The sequence below is a fragment of the Ischnura elegans genome, chromosome 1 (assembly GCF_921293095.1).
Source record: "Ischnura elegans chromosome 1, ioIscEleg1.1, whole genome shotgun sequence".
Taxonomy (NCBI): Eukaryota; Metazoa; Arthropoda; class Insecta; order Odonata; family Coenagrionidae; genus Ischnura; species Ischnura elegans.
The window spans coordinates 58841815-58854780 of NC_060246.1; the positions used below are offsets into that span (position 1 = coordinate 58841815).

The 12966-nt window shown below is 39.4% G+C and overlaps 1 long non-coding RNA gene across 1 annotated transcript; it reads right to left on the bottom strand.

The window, feature by feature from the left end:
• Positions 1–819: 819 nt before the first annotated feature.
• On the bottom strand, positions 820–3200 carry LOC124174230. The gene is made up of 3 exons (XR_006868907.1): positions 3110–3200; positions 2159–2284; positions 820–912 (listed from the first exon to the last, which is right to left on the bottom strand). It is a non-coding gene; the product is annotated as an uncharacterized LOC124174230 (long non-coding RNA).
• Positions 3201–12966: the final 9766 nt, after the last annotated feature.

The following is a 12966-nucleotide window of genomic DNA, read 5'->3' on the forward strand; positions in this document are numbered from 1 at the left end:
ATTACATAAATGATATACCTATAGTCATTTTGGGGCACACACAGGATAATGAGGATTTTCGTTCCCTCCAATAATTGTAATTCTCATTGATTTTACTTCTGTATTTAATTAATCGATTTCTAAATACTACCAATTTTTAACGGTCAGTCGATTTCCAGTTGTACTCATACAAATTTTCGATTGAAAACTGTTGTTAATGGATGAGGATGAGCATCGACAGTCGACGTCCATTATTCGCGGCACCTACTTTTGAAATCGGGTTTCATCGATTGTTTTTAGCCATAAAATCATTGGCGAAGATCGCCCGTTGAAATATCTCATAGTAATGGTTAAACTTTCTATCTTCTTCATTAATTCGCAGACTTTCGGCGAAAAAAACTTCGTCGAGGTCTGCGTCTCTTTACTTTAAATCTTTTATACCTTATAAAGGGGAAGGAGCGAAGTCGTGAAATGCATCCTCTCGTGATAGCTGTCTTCGCACTGTGCTAATATTTTTCCTGTTACCTTGAAATTGTAGGTGGGATTACTTTAAAAATGTTCAAACTTGGTTTTTGGATACATCTCATTTCAAAAATCATGTAAGTTTGTTGTTTGTCTCGTGATATCAACTTAATAAACATTTTTGTCCAGGATTGGAAGTTATTTACATTGGGGGTAAAATATTTTCTACGATTCAGTGTCCACAGATTATAAAGGTTGACAGTAGACAGAAGACGGTGCCGTTTATAGTCAAGTGCGTCTACGATAACATATATTTTGGGCTATATACAAACAGATTTAAGGACATGTAAATGATAATCAGGGTTCACTTACCGGAGGCTCTCCTCTTCGATCTGACGACTTGGTTGGCCTCGGGCGAGGACACTTTGTCGTTCGGGCACTCCTGGTCAGGCGAGGACGCAGATTCTTGCCCTGAAGTTAAAAACGTAATGGGTTTATTCTTCCGAAGGATGAAAAGTGCTTTTTTCTGTCAAATGATTAGTACAAACGTATAAAAAATTTGCATCGAGTAATTTCATTTCAATTCAGAAAACAAACTACAGAATTTTTTTAAAAGTAAAATATAGACATTGTCGGACGACGACCCTGGGAACGGCGCTCAAAGGTATTATTCAGGGTTAACTAATTATTTTATGCTACCGGAATATTTATTAAAAATTCCAAAATATAGAGTATCAAAAATTCTATTACATTTCTTAAAATTTTAATTTTTTCCGTAAAACGTTTTCAGAGAGACCTCGATTCATAAGGACTGGTTTTGGGCCCGGAATGATTTTAGGATTCAAAACACCCCTAAATAAGCCATCCTTTTGCTAAAAGATAATTCAATTTGTATTCAGGCTTAGTTGATGGACATATTATTTGTCGAATTTAAAGCTGTGATGCTTTTTACAGAGTTTTTAGGCCTATTCCGAATTTTTTCGCCGTGCCGTACCATTATGTGGTCAATATTTCGTTGGCTAAGTTACAGGATCAAATACTATTTGTAGTCATGGACGTATGTGACAGCAATGCCAGAATTAAAGAGTCAATGGTCACGTAGGGTCCCTATAAATCAGCATAGCTTAGTCTTTTACTTGGAACAGTTTCATAATGACGATTTTTGGGAAACAATATTTTGGCGACTTATTGATAAGGTGTTTCGCTTAATAACGATGTTGCTTGTGCTCTTTTTTTAAAACATTAAAGAGTCTGCTTTTTCGATGGGTTTAGGAATTTCGGAAGGAGGGGGATAGTATTTTACTGTCTTATTTTCTCTCCCAGCCGAGGATTTTTATGCGGGCTGCGTGCATAGGCAAAGTTTCTTTTGGGGAGGGGGGAGCAAGGAGATCCTTCCCCCCCAAAGTAAATGGTAATTTATCCGAAAAAAGTATGAAACCCATAAATTAAAGTACAATGAAAACAAAAACATCAAAACTATAAATAAATTTTAGTCTAAGAAAGCACTTTAAAAAGTTGTTATCAGAGGCTAATTAAACAAATTTTCCAGAAATACTTGGGGCTATGGAATGGTTTCCATAGCCCCTAAACCCTAAGCAGGATTGCTGCCCCCCAACATAAAATTCTTAACTTCGCCTATGGCTGCGTGAGTATTCATTTCTAGTATACATTTGAACGGCATTATTTATGGGCACCTGTTGAGTGTGTGGTAACTTACTTTCGTCGGCTCCATCTGCGCAGTCCTCCACCCCGTCTCTCACCATTTCTGGCTCAAGACACCTAGGGCCTCGTTTCCCGTCCGAGCCCATGATACAAGGGCACCTGAACTGCAAAGGTCGACAGGCTGCGGAAAGAATAAATCAGTTAATAAATGGCAATACTTAAGTCTCGAGAGTCAAATTTCAATAAAATAAAATCATAAGGTAATTGGTTTGGCAACATGTGACACTAATAGCTCCAAATATTTAAATTGGCTATCGTACTTCATTTTAATTTGCTTGAATATCTTTCAGAATTTTTGTAGCAGTGTTAGTACTTAAACTTTACTGCTCCAATTTCACATATGACACGGAGGCTTGATAAAACGTCAATTCTCTATTTTAACCAAAGTGCGAGTTTTAGAAGTGGTATGAGTTGTTTTTTATATTTTTATTTCGTTAGCACCATCGTTTGTTTATTCACTTGTATTATATTGTTTATTTATCTATCAATAATATGATATAAAAATTCCATTGATAGGCGCGACCTTCAAATTACTCAAAAAGCGATGCTGATATGGTCTCGAGAATACAAGTCCATTCTCTTCCGGTATCAATATCCACGTAAATATTAAGATGCTGCTAATATATACGATATCTGCAATTAATTAAAGAATAGAATGGAAGGATCCATATTTGCTCAAAGGTGGTGAATCAGCTTGCACATCGTAACTGGTTGTTAAAATTTTGATTTTAAGTTTTATCTAAAATAAAAAAAAATATTTAAAAATAACTGTGGACAATTTACGAGTTTCCATCTGTACTTAGGCTGGTTAAGAGCTCGCTATAACTGAAATTAAGGCACCGGATATTATGAGGGTAGGAAATAATATTTATTTTTAGCGACTTTACTTTGTGGGAGGTGTAGCGAAGAGTTAAAAACTATTTAGTTTTGATCAAATGAGACTCACCTTCATCGGAGCCATCTTTACAGTCTGCAACACCATCTTGAACGAGCGATGAATCTATACATTTTGACTTATCGGCACACACGAACGCACCGTCTGAGCAACCTAAAGAGGAAAAAGACAACAGATTTAGTCGCGATTTTATCAAAAAGTGTGAGTTAGACTAAAATGAACCAGAATATGACGTAATAGAAAGCTATGGTCTGATTGTATTTAAAAGTTGATGATAAAGGTAATAATTTCTTGCATTCATGAATATTGAATGTCTTCACCTAAATCAATAATTGACATGATTTCAATCGAAAAATAACTTCTGTAAGAGCTTAGTTCTCTTCTCAGAAAGTAGCATTGCTCGAGCTTTTTACTTGAGAGTACTAAATGAATGAACTGCATAGTATTAGTAAAATAGGTTCAGGTCATAATCTTTGAGGTCATTATATTTTTCTTCCAGAGATTCTTCAGGTTGATGATTTCCGGGTTAGATGCCATTGATAGCTTTGAAAATCCTGGCAAACTTTGCCCAAGTAAGGTTTATTTTCGATTTTTCTTGATTTTTTTATTTAACATTTTACTCATCATTCTTCCTCCAATTACCTATTTAAACACTATCATGACTATCTGTCATAAAATGTTGTGCATCTCTTTGTGAAATAATTCCATGGAATATTAAGTATTTTATTTATTTTTTGCTTTTATTGGTGGATTTTTCTATTAAGTAATCTTCGACAGTTTTATGTCTTCCCCGAATACTCAGCTATTCCATTCCAATGGGATACTTTCATCTACAGCTTATGCTTTGTAATCGTACTAAATGTCTATGCTTACAACTTTCGAGTATCTTTGCATGGAGTTAAAGGCCCATGATTGAAATGTAATGCATCTTACACCTCCTTCAGACGATCTAAATTACTCTAGATCCGAGGGAGAAAGGTGGTAAACAGTTTCTGCGCTTAAGACTTGCATATTACCAAGCAATTCTTCCTCTAAATGAGATAACCTCCGTTACCTAAAATAGGTGACGGACCGCCGTTCCGGTATATTCCTTATGCATGAAAAAAATACCATGATATTACAATATTTTCATAAAAATAGCTTTTCGGTGAAATAATCACCTGTGGAAACATTTTATTGGCCTCATACATTTAAAGAATTAACTTTTTTGATTTTTATTTTTATTTTTTTTTAGTTCCGTTCTCATGCAACAGAGAACTCGGCGGAAAAAATGTATCGATATATTTGAAGGGAAAACCCGTTACCAACCACGTCAGATATTCGGGAGATAAAAGTGGAGAGTCGGAGAAATAGTCGAAAGCTAGGGCGGTGTATGAGTTTGGAGTGAAATGAAACCGGCACGTCATAGCGAGACTGGGACAGGTCGTGGAAATGGATGGAAATGAGAGGCTCTGGCGTCGACTTCGCCTCTATTTTCTAAGCTTCTGATGGGGCCGACGCCGGTGTTCCTTAGCGGTGCCTGCGGCCAGGTGGTCTAAAATTATTATTTCTCGCGGCGTGAAAGTTTTAGGGTCTATTTCGGATTGACCTTTCGCCTCGCCCCGTAGGAGACACTTGCTCGCCCACCTTCCGAGTTTCAGCTCCGGCACCTATTCCCCGACGCTCACCGTGTGACCTACATCCCGTCGAAAATTAGTGGCGTCTCTTTTTTTCTGCCTGCATTCCCATTCATGAGAATTTTGCTACGTACTCACGCCCTGGTCTTCTATATCCTAGTTTTTCTCGGCAACCGACGCGCCGTCGAGCAGTCTTAAAGAAGCCGTCATTGATGCCAGAAAGTTTATAGTTTTCCGAGGAGAAGTAAGTGACTTTCACTCGGGTCATTCCTGACTTCTTGTGGGTTTCATGAATAATTGTATATTTCACTTGCATTATCGGGATATTATATAATATGTTGCGCATCTTATAAGAGGAGGGATAGGTGGATGCAAGTTGTTTAGTCATTGCTTATTCTACCCTTAAATATCTATTACTAATACCTCCTAAAAAGAAGGGAATCGCTAATTTCCATCATTACTTTAAAATTCATATTTGATTGCTGGAAATTTATAAAAGCTTAAATTATGAATGGAATCAAAAGTTGACGCGAATGGTTGTATTCAGTACTCCTAAGTCTTATCTGCGAGCTTTTACGATAGGAAAGCACAATTGATCGAAAAACACAATGAGGATTAAACTTGACGTTCACCACCGTGATATGAAGGCAGCATAGTAATGCATTTTCTATCACTTTGAGTGTAATGTATGTTTGCATTGGTAGGGGTAGCTTTTATTAAAATAAATAATTTAGGAACATGGCTGAGGCATCCTGAAAGGAAATGATTGTTTGCGAATTTGTACAGGTATTCATTCTGGAAGAATTCGCGGTAAATAAACAACGCCAATGTCATGTCGACGAACAATAATCGGTGGCATATCGAGCGGTATTTCCCTAATCTGAGTGATCTCTACCCGTGGGTTTCAATGTCACTAAGGAGATTTCATTTGGCTATATTTCAAAGTCGCAAGCAAGACGGTGAGACCTTGTTACGGTAGTTGGAGTGCTTTTAACCCAAATCCATATTGATCGTATCCACATTGTGTGCTGTGGTGACAGAGTTAAATATCCGTCTGACATACAAGCTATCCATCCCTCCGTGGTATAGGCGTAAGTGAAAACAGTTACACGCAGGAGTGAAATTCAAATTTCTTGTTGGCTATTTAGGCATCCGACAATTTAGATTCTCGGAAATAATGAAATTACGTAGATGGTAAGAAAAGTTTAGTTAGCAATTGAGTGTAGAGGGATGTCGGATGTCGGCGTAATCTTACAGTAAGGGGGCCGCAGAATTACTCGTCATGTGTCTGGCCGAGCATTGTAGTATATGAGGTCTTCCTTTTCACACAGTGCAAGTAGCTCTTCAGGTTATCCTGAATAATTGATTGGGATTGTTCACCGAACCCAGGATAGAAAGCCATTGGTTTAATCACTGCACCAATCGAATGGCTTGCCTTTTGCTAATTAATTTCGGAATAAATATCAAGTTGAAATTCGTATCGGTTATTTTAATCAAAATTAAAAGATTATTAAAGCAAGATCTTAGTTTTGAAAGGTCCCTCTAAGGGGTTAAAAATGCGGTTTATTCTTCCCATGAATATGAACTTGAATTTTTTCACCGATTGAAATAGTTATGCATTCTGATTACTGCTTTAATTGCGCTGAGTAGCGGTTCTATTTAAATTCGTATAGGTGCCATTATGAGAAATAGCCACCCTTACATCATATCATTACGATATTCAGTGTGAACCCTAAAAACATGGAAATACCCCCTGTAAAGTCGGGTAAATTTGCCACTAATAATCCGTAAATAGTGCTGCATTATGATCGAAAACTTATGAGAACGGAGCTCGGGTTGGCGCACTGGCTTCCCATTTAGAGGACCCGGTTTCAAATCCCGTCACTGATGGGAATATTACAAAGATACTTTTTGAGGCACATCCATACTGTGAGATGGAGGAATAATCAAGTACAAAACTTTTTTCGTCCGACCGCTCGTTCAATTCTTTTGTCCTTGGATGAGATCCCTATTAGGGTAATGCACACGCCAGGTTTCCCTCCATTCCACATACCCTATCCTGCCGCAATGGGGCTAAAGGTCTACGCTGTTGGTGACCCCCTAAATACAGTACACCCTAGCTTAACGATGGGCTCGAATTACGGTGGATTCGGCATACGATCTGAGCCGACTTTGCGCGCGCTCTTTATGATTTAAAATTTCGACGGTTGATGTTGGTGGTTGTTTTCGGGAATTGCTGCGTAGTTAACATTTTCTTACTCAACGTTTCACTCCTCCTACTGGGGGCGTTATCAAGAGAATAATAATAAGAGAATATTCTCTTGATAACGCTCCCAGCAGGAGGGGTGAAACGTTGAGTAAGAAAATTTTACCTACGCAGCAATTCCCGAAAACAACCACCAACATTGATAAAAGAAGCTGTGAAAATCTTCTTACGAAAATTTCGACGATTGTTTCCTCTTGCGCAATATGTCATCAATTATGTAATTTTACACCATATTGTCTAACAAAAAATTTAAAATAGCAGCATTTACATTGTCTTATGCTCTTTAAAGTAATTCATCTTCCGCAAACAAAGCATATTCAGCATATGATGGGAATGGCTTTACGAACGGCCTTCTGGAACGGATTAATATCGTAAGTCGAGAGCCCACTGTACCACATCAGCATACTTTACGAGGTCCACAGGTGCATAATTGTCATCGGCCACGCATCCCACGTATCCCGCGAGTCGTCCTTGCCCGGCTGGAGAGATCGCGTCCGCCCTGCCGTTCCGCATTATTTGCGTACCAGCGGCCGCCTCCTCTGCAGCCCAGTGGGTGGTGGATTTTGTTTTCGGGTTTCACGACGTAGTCTCGTGTTCAGCCGCTTCGTCTTCAAAGGGGGAAGCCGGCGGAGAGAGAGAGGGAAGGGGTGGGCCACCGACGGAGTGGACGAGCGATCGAGAGAAGAGAGTGGGCCGGGGGAGAGCGTCAGGTGCGTCAAAGAGGGGAGGCGGAAGTGGTAAGTGGGTCTCCTCTCGGCGGGAAGAATTCCAGCGCAGGAGGGGGGACCGTGGGAGTGGATGGTAGCGGGGGAAGGGGGTGCGGAGTGTCGGGGGGGATATGAGAGACCTCAAGGGGACGACTACGCACTTCGGAGCAGGAGTCTGCCTAAAGTAATCAATTACTGTTACTCTAGCACCTGAATGATTTCCGATGAACTGTTTTGGATAATCGAGAAATCGAATTATTACATGAATTCTCTGACAAAAACATAACAATCTGATTCGAGGCTCGTATAATCCTTTAAGTTTTCATGTTCTCACCCATGTTTTCATTTAAGCTATGATATCCACTACAGAACTCGAGAATTTGGTTGCTGTTGTATTTGGCTGGGTATTTATTGTATTAAGACTCGTTCAAAATAACTTAATTTGTTTTAAATTGACGTAATATGACGTTGTAAACTGGAGAATAGGGTCAATTATTGCATAAAAACTTCAAGTGAAGTAGCTAGACTTGGATTCAACATTAGTTGTATACATTTTAACTCATAACATTCAATTTCGATGAAATCCATTGCATAAATACCGATTGAATGTAGCCGGTAGCAGCGAAGATATCAATATTTATCTACGGTCAAATTCAAGGTGGAAAGTATTCTGAAATATCTTTCATGATCGATACGTGGTCATGACAATGGTTTTGGGAATTCTTTATTATCTTCTCCTTCTTATCTGGGCCACTATCAGTCTCTTTACGTTAAGGTACGTTGTTGTGAACGAAGCTTTAATTTGAGCACACAATTAATAATACATTTACTAACTCATCCATGTGAATACCCGAGTGAGTATAAATGATCAAATAATCATTGGGGTGGTGGAACAACAAGAAGCGATGTTTACCTCTGGCTCATCCATACCTCGGAGACTCCAACGGGCGAGAGAGTACATTTCGCGCCGCCTGCCGCGACACTGCGATACGGACAGAGGGGGGAGAGTGGGGAACATGACACAGGGTGCGAGAAGGCTGCGCGACAAATGTCCATCCTTGCATGATCGAGATAAGAGCACTGGGCTCTTGTTTTGTGCCCCACGTGAGCTCACGTCTCGGAGGTAGAAATCGAAAAGAGTTGGTTAAGGTGATGTAACAGTGGCGAGAAAATGTAGGTGATGGGACTGGTTAGGCAGTGTGATTAAAAGTTTCTGCGGAGGTGAATGATGTTGTCACCGTCTTTATTTAAAGAAATTATCCCTCGAATTATGCCTGCTTATGTTTACCTTTTATGTTTCTCCAATAATGATGATATTCATTGCATAACTTTTGCAGGTGGAAAAATAGGTATTGCATCGGAATTATTTTGGGATAATATATCTTAGTCATTAATTTGTTTGTTTATAGCTTTAACCGACGACAGTAAGCTTTCACTAGCGATACGCGCACTACCAATTAGTTGTGATTGATTCACGGAGGAAAAGGGGTCAATTTTATCTACTGTCTTCCATGTTGAAGTCTAATGCCACAATGCCAATTTACCTAGGGGAATTCTGAGCTTGATTTTTTAGTATTTCCAACACCATCGAAGAAAAAGGCGAAAATAATTAGCTGCCCTCCACATAGCACCTTCGATACTGACTCCAAGTCAAGTGCAATTACTTAAATCGATGGAATCATAGTTACAAAATGACGGCATATTTGATTTATAAAGGTTCTGTGTGGTGTGTTATGAGTGCAGTGAATTGTATGAGTTTGTCCATTGTAGTCAGAAGCTGTATTATTTTCTCCGTTGAAAGAGATGATCGTTTGACGTTTGCAAATGGGACCTCCGCGGTGCAACTCCGTATGAGCGACTGATGCCACGATAACTGAGAGTGTAACAGAGTACCGAACCGGTTTCGCTCTTCACTGGGAAAGGCCGCCGCCATCATACACGGTGGGTTCTCTATCGGAATCACTGACACGGGTGTGAAATAATTACAATATTTCCGAGGAGGAACCTACTTCTCCACTTCCCACATACTCGTGGCGATGTTTATTCTCGCAGCCTGATAAGCGGGCCAAGTTGAGCGGAACGTCTTCAGCAGACGGGCGAAGGACTGAGGAGCAGGACGGGGGAGAGGAGGCGGAGAAGTGGAGGATGAGGAGGTGGTGAGGTGTTCAAGAATGGAGTACAACTCTTCTTTCTCTCTTATTTTTTACTCTTTCTTCCGTCTCAAGAGTGTTGAGGATGTCTCTCCGGATCTTTATGGCCTTCTCCTCCCCTCAACCGTTTCTTCTCGAGAATTCCTTCCCCTTGCTTTGATAGCCTGGTTCCCACTCCTGGTACTTGTGCCCGGTTCATGCTGTCACAGTGTGACCCATAGTTACCGATCGACGTGAATTCACTTTACTTCTTTTCACGGCGTTGTAGCTTATATAAGTACACCTTTGGAATGGGCAACGACTAGTCTTAGGTAAGCGGCTAAGTGAAGTCACATCAGGAATTCCGTCCTACTCCAAAGTTCTACTTTTTTACGGACACCGTAATAATTGCATACGGTACTCGTCGTTGCTAACCCTTCTATATAGATCTGAGGTATTTGATGAGATAGATGGGTAGGTAGTGGTAGATAAGGTGGACAGAGACTTTTGATGGACTGAATACAGAGTCGTTACTGTGTTAGATTGGAGAATGTCAGGCAAATGGTGAAGGGAGGAGGAGGGTAGGTCTTGTGGATAGTATTAAGGATGCTGAGTCCTTGGCAGAGCTGAAGATTTAATAGACAGTGAGATTACAAATTAATGCATATCTCAATTTGTATTTATTTCGAAAAAATTCCTTTTTTATGTCTAATAATGGCAATGCTATTATTTCTTCGATGAACTTCTGGTGATTCAGTTTACACAATGAGGTTTTCTAAAATCGAATGCTACAACGGATTTCTTGGAATATTTTCTAGGGACATCAGTCATTAAAAGCCTTCGATTTTAGTTTATATTTACCATCAATTACTATTTTTTTTGTTGATTTTAAGTCACAAGTCCAAGTTTTTGTTCTTCGATAGCCTTCCGCAATGGAAAATAAATTTATTTCTGCCTCGTGTTAACATCGAAAGTTACTGAGGCATCACTGATGGTCAGAACTATCGATAATGGTTTCGATTAATCGCACAAGTTTACCTGTCAATCCTCCCGAGAGTGAAGGGGGTACTCGCCTCCCCTATCCACTGCCCCTTCGACCTTCCCGCCCCCCACTCCGCTTTCCCTAACGGTCCTCTAAAAAGAGCACGCGCTGCCGCATTAACTTGTTCTCCTCCCCGAAGACGGCTTCGTTTATCATAATCTCTCAGCCGACCCGCCGTCGCTTTCCGATCGTCTCGAGCGACCGACTATCGACTGATCGCTTCTCCCAATAAGGACTCTTCTCTCGGGCCCGGGGACGTTGGTCCGGCTGGTTTTCGCCAGCGGTCCTCACGCGTCAATTGTTTATCCACGTACGTACGCCGCGCGGTGCTAATGGCGGGCCTTGTTTGGCCTCGCGTCGTGACCTCCGTATCCCATTGAAGATTTGGCCATTGTTGTGTCCCTTCTTCCCCCATCTGTTTCCCTTTTGCTGCGGGGAAGATATCCGTGAAATTTTCGGTGGAGGATAATCGAGAGTTTTTTTTCAAGTAGGCCGACTTCCCCGAGGCGAGAATATCTAACCGCGGATACCTAAGCAAGCAGAGGAGGTATGATACTTTCTCGCTTCGCTGGGTGGTGAATCATAAGTTATTTTTTTCTCCTAGAAAGTAGTGGTTCAAGGGAGCCAAGGAGTCATGCGTGCTAAATTCTTTAGGAGCCACTTTGCACATTCACCACATCTTGAATTTTTAATAAGTGACTCCGTTAATGATTTCGCTTATGCCATATAAAAGCGTGATAATGAGAATAAAATAGAATTGCACAACGAGCTTTTTTAAGCTTTGAAGAATGAATTTTATAAAAGTTCATCTTTGTAAAATCATTGGTCAAATTTCCCAAAATTCTAATTTCTTTTGGGAAAAATATCACTTACATAGGGTCCAATCTTACTTTCTACCTTGGGTTTGGCCTGGCAAAATAACAGAGATTCATAGTTACATACAACCTCCTGGCAGTACAAGAGTTTTGAATGTGATTCATACAGTTAAAGTAAGATTGATTTACTTAAAAGAAATTTGACCGAAGGCTATTTCTTTTTTACCCTTGAATATTAAATTTAGTAAAATTGCTGTAATTTGAGAGTCTGTATGATGTAAATAGTAGATACCGTATGTAAATATGAAATTTTAACGACCGATAGTTGGTAACGGATGTAGGACTTTCACATTAGACCCATATTTATAGGTGTGTTTAAATACATGCATGCATCTTCCTGTTGGCAAGTGTAACTAGGTTATCCGTAATTTCGAAAATGAGAAACCGTATTGTGAACTATCCCAGTATGTATCTGTAGGTTTTGTGTCTGTAGGGCAGCGCTATCTGTAGGTTGTAATTTAATCAACTCCGGAAGTTGATGGCTTCCCCCAGGTAAAGAGGTGGATAATAAATTAATTATACTTTTATTATTTAACTCCGAAAAGGCAATAAGAGAATCAAAGTGTGGATCATGGATATTTAGTTATTTATCGGATATTTAGAGTGCGAAGCCAAAATTTAAAGAACTTAATTTAGCTCTCGTCATGCATTCGTGGTTTAGCTATGCATTTATTTTTCGTATGAGTAAACATTTTGTAGATAATATGAGTGTAATTAAGAACAAATCTAAATTTGTACCTATAGTCAAGGAATTTCTTTTTTCTGAATTAACGAGCCACCATTCAAGGATTAATCTTGTGAGGGTACGTCAAATGTTGAACTGGCACTACCACGTAAAATTGTTTGCTGAGATTACTGATGAAACCATGTACCTCTAAACATTAATGACTTGATAGTTTTATTCCGTCAAACACAGTTTTTTTTACGACAACTCAAATTATTTCTTCAGATATACTCCTCAGTGGCCCTCACAAACTCATTCGAGTAAGTATTTGAATTATTAATACAAATTATGTTTCTAAAAATATTCTGTAAGTTATTAAATCTAATGTTATAGGATATAGAATTCAATGTTGACGCGAATAAAATTTATGGTGAATTGAAGTGATTCCTTTTTGGTCTTTTAGAGACATTTCAATGTGGATGTTTAAAAACCTTTTCCAATCCAAGGAATCCCCTCGATTTATTTCGTTTATTTATTTCCTTCCAGAAAAAAAAATTAAATGCTAAATTTTAGAGTCGTACAGGGTCCTACCGAAAAACACTCGAAAAT